Here is an 8,058-nt window from a genome sequence, read left to right as displayed (position 1 = left end):
AGTCCCGTTGAGCCTGCCGCTGTTCGATGGAACTTCACGGCTCCGGGACAGGAAGCACCGGACTCTGACTCCGCTCCCACGGGTGTCCGGGAAAGCCCGCGGGTCTGCAGAACGTGAAAGCAGGGCGGATAAAAGGGGATAGGTATCACGTTCAAATCGAATTTGAAGGACTTCTCCTCTCACCTTCCGCGTAAGAAACGTTTTCTGTGCTTCTAAGTATAAAATGGCATTCTGCATAAGAGGTGTATTTTAAAATGTCAGATATTACATCCTCTGCCGTGACACACCACCTTTTATGTCCGATGTTGTGTCTGAACAAAAGCAAGTCGGTGACATGCTAAGCTTGTTACATTCGCATGCGTAACTGGAAATGAATAGAGCATTCATTTCATTGTTCGTGTTACGAAAGTAAACGTTGGCAGACCCCTGGTGTCCCAAGACCCAACATTCACACTCTTGACTCCTCCTGACCAACCTCCAATGTTCGTGACGTGTTATAATCTATAACAGGGACAGTTCTACTTACCTCAGAGGATGGTTATAAGAATTAAATGAATAATGGATGTCAGGCACTTGGCACAAATTACAACCCACCTGCTGTTATGTGGCAGCTAATCCCTTAAACCCCTGGGGTTGCCAAGGTGTCTGCTCAAAATCCACATCTCAATTAGCAGTATTCCTAATTTGGGGGTTTTTCAGTGATCTTGGGAGAAATCCCAGATGCCAAAGATCTGTTCCATACAGGTTGCTCAGTGGAGAGCTCATAGCATGGATATTGGCTTAATAACAGTATTGGTTGTAAACTCAGCTCCCACAGCCGAAGTCCGCATGCCCAAACAGCAAAACGGTGAGTTGTGAATCTTGGCTTCTCTCCAGGCTGTTACAATAACATAGCAAAGGATATTGGGCTGGAAATGAGTCTTATTTGATAGAATGTGTTGAGCCCATGCTAGTAAACAGATTTAAAATGGACATTAGTAATCCGAACATTATATTCTGGTTGGAATTCCAAAGATAAGAGACGATACAAAGAGCAAAGCTCTTTTACGTCAAATAAACATCACTTCCGCTGGGAAATGAGTGTGTGTGTGTGTGTTTCTTATAAGCTGCTTTATTATCTATAAATAAGACTGTCCAGTGTGAGAGAAAAATAAAAAGGAACTAGCCAAAGGCAGGATGTTTTTTTTAAATATTATTATTATTATCCTGTTGTTGTTTTTTTTTTCACAAACATTGAGGCAGCTTTTGTAACCAGGTGCAAAGGAGGTCACTTCTCATTGTTTGAACACCTGCTTTTTAAAACGAACATGATTTCCACAAGCCATTGATAAATTCAGTCTTCAAACCGCCTCAGAAATGACTGTCTCCCTGTATTTTGATAATCCTTCTGAATAACTAGCACGTGTCTGTCCAATTTGTTTTGTTTTGTTTTGTTTCTGTTTGACTCTCAAACCATTTCCCTCCTCTTGTGCGATTTTCACAATGCTTATAATAAAACAATAGTTCTTGCTGCCCAGGGTAGAAAGCTAATTGCAAATAACAGCTGCATTGTTCCTAAAACAAAGTGATACATTAATGAGAGGTATTTAGAGACTTGAACTGCCTTTGGCCCTGACTGCATCAGTAAGATGCTGTTTAACAGCAGAGAAAATATATAGTCGATCTCTTCGTTTATCGCAGTTCACTGCTAGACTTAAGAGAAATAAAATCTCCGTTTAAAAAAAATCAGGCAGAAGGCTAGTAAGATTTTCACACTCACATTTCATCCTCCGTCAGTCTTCTGGCCGTTTCTCAGCTTGTCCTTGTCTCTTTCTCTCTTCTCCCTGGAAGTGCAGTACTTCTGAGAAGTGGTGTTGCCCCATACCAGGGCAGGGCACAAGGACGGTGTCATCTGGCAGACCCCCCCATCCCCACGAGGCATCCTACTGGTTCAGATACCCAGTGCAGCCTGTTGATGCGGTGTGCTGAGCTGAAGCATTAAAGCCATCCGGGGAGTTGTTATCTTCTGCTTTTCTATGCTAAGGGCATTGTTTCAGACTTCCTAGTTGTCCCAACGCGTGAAATTGCAGATAGAAATAGTAAGAGCTACAACCTTTAAAATACCTTTTATTCTAGCAAGTGTGGAAGAGGGTGCAACTCTTAAGCACACAGCTCAGTGAATTTTCTCCTTCTGCAAACACTCATATAATGAGTACGTAGGTCAAGCAAGACACAGAGGAGCAGACTCCTGGGAACTCCTCTGTGCCCTTCCTAATCCCGTTCTGTGTTTTTCTGCCAACCTCTGCCTGACTGACTCCAAAGATTACTTTTTCCCTTATAAAGGAAGACTTCCTATATACATTTTATGTGAATGGAGTTATCTGACGTGCATTCTTTTGGGTCAGGCTTGGACCGACTCGGGAGCGTGAGATGCATCCACATCACTGCATGTTGGTGCAGGTTGTTTTCACTGCTGGTCTAGTATTCCATTGTATGATCAGACTACAGTTTATCTACCCATTCTACTGCTGACGGACAGTTGGGTTGTTCCCAGGCTGAGCTTATCATGAATGATTCTTTTTTTAAAAAATTTTTTATTGTTATGTTAATCACCATACATTACATCATTAGTTTTGGATGTAGTGTTCCATGATTCATTGTTTGTGCATAACACCCAGTGCTCCACGCAGCACGTGCCCTCTTTAATACCCATCACCAGGCTAACCCATCCCCCCACCTCCTCTCCCCTCTAGAACCCTCAGTTTGTTTTTCAGAGTCCATCGTCTCTCATGGTTCGTCTCCCCCTCCGATTTACCCCCTTCATTCTTCTCCTCCTGCTATCTTCTTCTTTTTTTTTTTTCTTTGAAATTGGGGGTTTTATCATCTCTTTGTGGTTTTGATTTGGCATTTCCCTGATGAGTAACGGTACTGAGAACCTTTTCATGTGCCTCTTTGGCCATTTGGATATCTTTTTTTTTTTGTTTTTTTTTTTTGTGAAACAGCAGTGGAAATCATTGGCCAACTTTTATTAGAATTTCTGTCTTTTCCTTATTAATTTTTAGAAGACGTTTATGTATTCTGATGCAAGTCCACGCTTAATATATTTATTGAGAATAACTCCTCCCACCCCATGGTTTGCCTTTTCTCTCTCTTAATGATGTCTTCTGATGAAAAGAATTTCCTAGTTTTAATAAAGCCTAATAGATCAATGTGTTTCTTTACAATTAGTGCTTTTTCTAGTCCTGTTTAAGAATTTTTTTTGCCTACTTCAAGGTGATGAAATATTCTTCTACCTTCTCTTCCAGAAGCTGTATTATCTTTTCACATTTAGATCTAGAATTTATCCAGAATTAGTTTTTCTCTGAAGCATGACGTAGACATTAAATCTTGTTTTTCTCTGTATGAACATCCAAGTCTACTCGCACTGTTCATGAGAAGACCACCTTTGCTCCTTTTGCTCTGCTGCGACACCTTTCTCATGAAGCCAGTGTCTGTATGAGTGTGGGTGTCTTTCCGAGTAGGTGTTGAACTTCACTGGGTGTTTTTTGAATCCTTGGGATGATCATGATTTCCCCCTTTCTTCTGTTTATGTAGGGAAGTACATTGTTTGATTTTTGAGCGCATACCTGGGATGAGCCCCACTTGATGGATTATCCTTATTATACACTGCAACATTATATATAGAAGATATTGTTGAGGATTTTTACATCTACATTCATGAAGGATATCAGTCTTTATTTTCTTTTGATATCTGTGTGAGGTTTTTGCTCTCATGGTTATGTTAGCCTCCTAAAATACGTTGGGAAATGTACCTTTTTTCCTGCACTTTTTAAAGAATTTGTGTAAGGTAGTTATTATTTTTTTCTGAAATGCTTACTAGAAGTGATCTGGACCTGAAATTTTCTTTGTGGGAAGTTTTTTTTTTTTTTTTAAAGAATTCAATGTCTCTAATAGATATAATGTTATTTGGATTTTCCAATTCTTAGTTTTGGTAAGTGGTGTGTTTCAGGCCACTTGATCGTTTCATGTAACTTGTGGAACTTATGGTATTAAATTGGTTGTAATATTTCTATACTGTCCTTTTAATATCTGTGTGATCAGTGATGATATTCCTTTTGTCATTCCTAATATTTGTGATTTGTGTTTTCTCTCTTTTTTTCCTTCATTAGTCTTGCTAGGGCTTTATCATTGTTATTAATATAGTCAAAGAGGCAACTTTTGGTTTTATTAACTATCTTTATTGTTTGTCTTCTGTATTAGCTATCTGTTAATGTGTAACAAATTATCCCAAAACTTAGTGATTTAAAACAATACACATTTTTAAAATTTTTTTATTAAAGATTTTATTTATTTATTTATTTGACAGAGAGAGACACAGCGAGAGAGGGAACACAAGCAGGGGGAGAGGCAGAGGGAGAAGCAGGCTTCCCGCGGAGCAGGGAGCCCGATGCGGGGCTCGATCCCAGGACCCTGGGATCATGACCTGAGCCAAAGGCAGACGCCTAATGGCTGAGCCACCCAGGTGCCCCGACAATACACATTTATTGCCTCAGCATCTGTGTGGGTCTGAAATCCGTGCACAGCACAGCAGTGCCTCTGCTCACAGGCTCCTCACAGGCTGCATTCATGGGGTCCTCCGTGCCGTGGTTTCGTCCAGTGGCTTGGTCACGGGGTCGGGGGGTTGTTGGCAGGAGGACTAAGTTCATTGTGAGCTGTTGGATTGGGGAATTCCGCTCTGGGTAGGCTGTTGTCTGGAGGCTTCCCTCGGTCCTTTCCCATACGGCCCTCTCCATTGGGCGCCTCACAGATGGGAAGCTGGACTCCGCCAGAGTGAGCAAGCGAGAGACGGTGGGCAAGACTGCAGCCTGGGTCTGTCTGCAACCTACTCCCGCAAATGATTACATCACTTCCGCTTTGTCTTCTCTTGGGTCTTGCACCACCTATTGTTTGGAAACACATGAAAATCAGCAAATACACAACTTTTATCCAATTGTTGTTTACGGCAGGAGGGCTGGCACTGTTAGTTAATTCATCAGGGCTGGACAGAACTGTGATTATTTTGATTTTAATAAATAATTGCCTTTAACTCGCTCCTCCCTAGCACCGATAGATTATTTCTTTGACAGATATTCTTCCTTTATACTGTTTGCTTCAGGACTATTTTCTTAACATCTGTTCTTTTCATGCCTTACCTGAATCTAGATTTAATGACACAGGCCAATAATAGTAACATAAAATTAATAAGAAACTGCAACGTCTACATTCAAAGTTCTGATAACCTTCCTGTGACCGTAACGGTGTGGAATAGGAAATCATTTCAGAAAAGTGGAAGGTCACGCATGAGGTATTATGCTATGAAATCATTATAATCTAGGGTTTACATGAATGATGTATAGTCAAAATTGTTTTCAGGTCTTTCTATTTTTTTTAATGATTATTTATTTATTCTTTGAGAGAGAGGGAGGGAGATTGAGAGAACAAGTGTGAGGAGGGGCAGAGGGAGAAGCAGACTCCCCGCGGAGCAGGGAGCCCGACGTGGGGCTCCATCCCCAGGACCCTGGGATCATGACCTGAGCCGAAGGCAGACGCTTCACCGACTGAGCCACCCAGGCGCCCAAAATTATTTTCAGTTATTTCATTCAACTTTTTAAATGTTTTCTCCATTTATTACTATTACTGGTCATGACTACTCCTTCCAATTCTCCACTTCAGATCGAGAAATCACTGGAAACATGTGTCCATCTCTAGTTCCCTTGTGCAGAAAGGCTTGGCATCAGAATGTCATCTGATGATCCATATTCCCTTGCAGAGACCTGAGAATGGATGAGAAGGAATAAAAATGTCCTGCAAGCCTGAAGATACAGCTCGGAGGACAGGAGGTGAGCCAGGAGAGGCTCCTTTCTCTGTGCTGCTGACATGAATCGACAGACCAGCATTCCCCTGCTGGGGGTTGGGTGCTGGATGTCTTCAGGCTCTGAAAGAGGTCCTGGCTTCCTCATGGTCAGAGGCTAGCACAAAGGCCTTGTCCCTGCTCTCTCACACTGGCCAGTGTGCTAGTCTGGGACGATCACGTGCCAGATCAAATCCTGTATGTTTACCTGCTGAAGAATGAGTGTGATTACCTTTATTTCTGCTTGTTTCAGGGCCTGGATGAATTAGCAAGAAGCTGAACTAATGGCTTCTTTCCCCTTTTTGGGACTTGGGGGCTGTATTACCACTAAATAATATAATGGGTGCAGAATTCAGGCAGAGGTGAGTGGAGAAAATAAACTGTCAGAAGTGAAGACAAGGCAAAAAAAAAGGAGAATTAGGTAAAAACCATAGAAATGAGTCTGTTTTAGTTTTCTCTTGTACAACTCATTATCATAAACTCAGGGGCTTAGAACAGAACGCTTTCAGTGTCTGGAAGTTTCTGTTGGTCAGAAATCCCAGCGCGGCTCAGCTGGGCTCTCTGCTCAGGGTCTCCCAAAGCTGAAATTGAGAGCTGGCTAGGCTGCATTCCCTTCAGGAGCTCTGCTTCCTCTTGCAAGCTCACTCAGGTTGCTGACAGAATTTAGTTTCCTGTGGTGTGGAACTGAGCCCCCGGGGACTCAGATCCTAGAAGCAGCGCTGAGGTCCCAGCTCTGTCCCTGCACAAGGCAACTCACCTCTGCAAGGACAGCTGGAGAACTTGCTTGTGGGCCACCATGGATGAGCTTATAGGTTGTACCCCGATCGAGGGAGCTGCTAACCCATTTCAGCTGTGCATCCATCCACACTCAAGGGGAGGGGATGATGCAGGCATATCGACCAAGGTTGTGGGCATCTCCGGGTCCTTCTTATAGAATTCTACCTGCCACAGGTTGTTAAATCAGGTGGTTAGAAAAAAAAAAAAAACAACACTTTGGCTAATAGAAAAAATTAGTAGACATTACTTGAGGGGTAGATCTCTTAATGTCCAGCTTCAAAACATGGAGATACGATATGAAAATCTGTGTAAGAGAATGAGCGTGTGAACATGTGCGTGCGTGCAGGTACAGGTGCATGCAGGAAAATATCCCATATCTGATGCCTCCCTCTTTTGGATTCAGAGGTGAACCCATCCCTTTTCCAGCCTCTACTGTACCGTTGCTTCTTTTATGAAGTGAACACGTTCCCACTTGTCTTGTAATGTCTTTTGCGCCTTATTGCAGCTCTTGGCCAATTTAGAAACTTTCTAACCAGCCAGTTTGCCCTTGGCTCACTTTTCCATTCACTTCGGTGTCACCAAAAAAGTAAAGTGGAGATAACCCACCATAAACGCAGCCTATACCGAGGCTGCTGCACGCAGTCTTCATGCAGCGGGTCGGGCTGCAGCTGTCTGGGAGGCCCTTCTCAGCAGAGGCGGCCAAATTCCTTTATGAAGCATTTACTGAGTGCCGGGGTCAAGCAGGAACAATGTCAGCAAAGTGAAGCGGCACTCCAGGATTCCTGCCTTCCCGGAGACACATCCGGGTTAAAACAAAACAAAACAAAACAAATGTACTCTGAGTCTCGGCATGGGAGGTTTTCATAATGGCACAAAATGCCATTTTGCACTACGTGGCTGTACAATAAGAAAGGAAAAAAGATACTGGCAGCAGGCATCCTTTCAAAGTTCACGGTAGTAACCAGTTAGGGTGACGCGCATGAGTCCCGAGCTGCTCACTTCACTGCTGGAGGGAAGCCTGGCTTGCAGGAAAATCTAGGGGTACAATGGTCTTTGGCAGAGGCAAGTGCTATGGGGTTCAGGTGCCATCGGCTGAGCCAAGGCTGCTTGCACCGGCTCAGGGAGACGGCAGGAAGTCTCATTGCTCATGGCATCCAATAAACACCATAAATCAGGAGATGAAGGAATCATTAGAGGTACATTGACCTGCTACGAACTCGTAACAGGTTAAGAGGCATTATTGATAGCTTTTCTCATTCTCCGGGCTCTGGGCTCTGAGAGTGTTACTTTTTACTTAAATGTAAACACACTAGGAACACTTTTAGTAACAATGGCCAGCCATGGCTCAGCTGAGACTAAAAATTCCCTCTTGGTTAGGTTTTCTGATTGTTATGATTCAGACTAAATTTGCA

The 8,058-nt window shown here is 43.0% G+C and overlaps 1 long non-coding RNA gene across 1 annotated transcript; it reads right to left on the bottom strand.

Annotated features, from left to right (window-relative positions):
- Positions 1 to 4,360: 4,360 nt before the first annotated feature.
- LOC141369984 (uncharacterized) lies at positions 4,361 to 7,215 on the bottom strand. The gene is made up of 3 exons (XR_012373595.1): positions 7,085 to 7,215; positions 6,627 to 6,811; positions 4,361 to 4,919 (listed from the first exon to the last, which is right to left on the bottom strand). It is a non-coding gene; the product is annotated as an uncharacterized lncRNA (long non-coding RNA).
- Between the last annotated feature and the right edge of the window lie 843 nt (positions 7,216 to 8,058).

Source organism: Callorhinus ursinus, unplaced genomic scaffold (genome assembly GCF_003265705.2).
Source record: "Callorhinus ursinus isolate GAN/ISIS: 27379988/994484 unplaced genomic scaffold, GSC_fseal_2.0 scaffold2, whole genome shotgun sequence".
NCBI lineage: Eukaryota > Metazoa > Chordata > Mammalia > Carnivora > Otariidae > Callorhinus > Callorhinus ursinus.
Note: the sequence above shows the minus strand (reverse complement) of the source record. Positions and strands in the feature narration are given on the sequence as shown.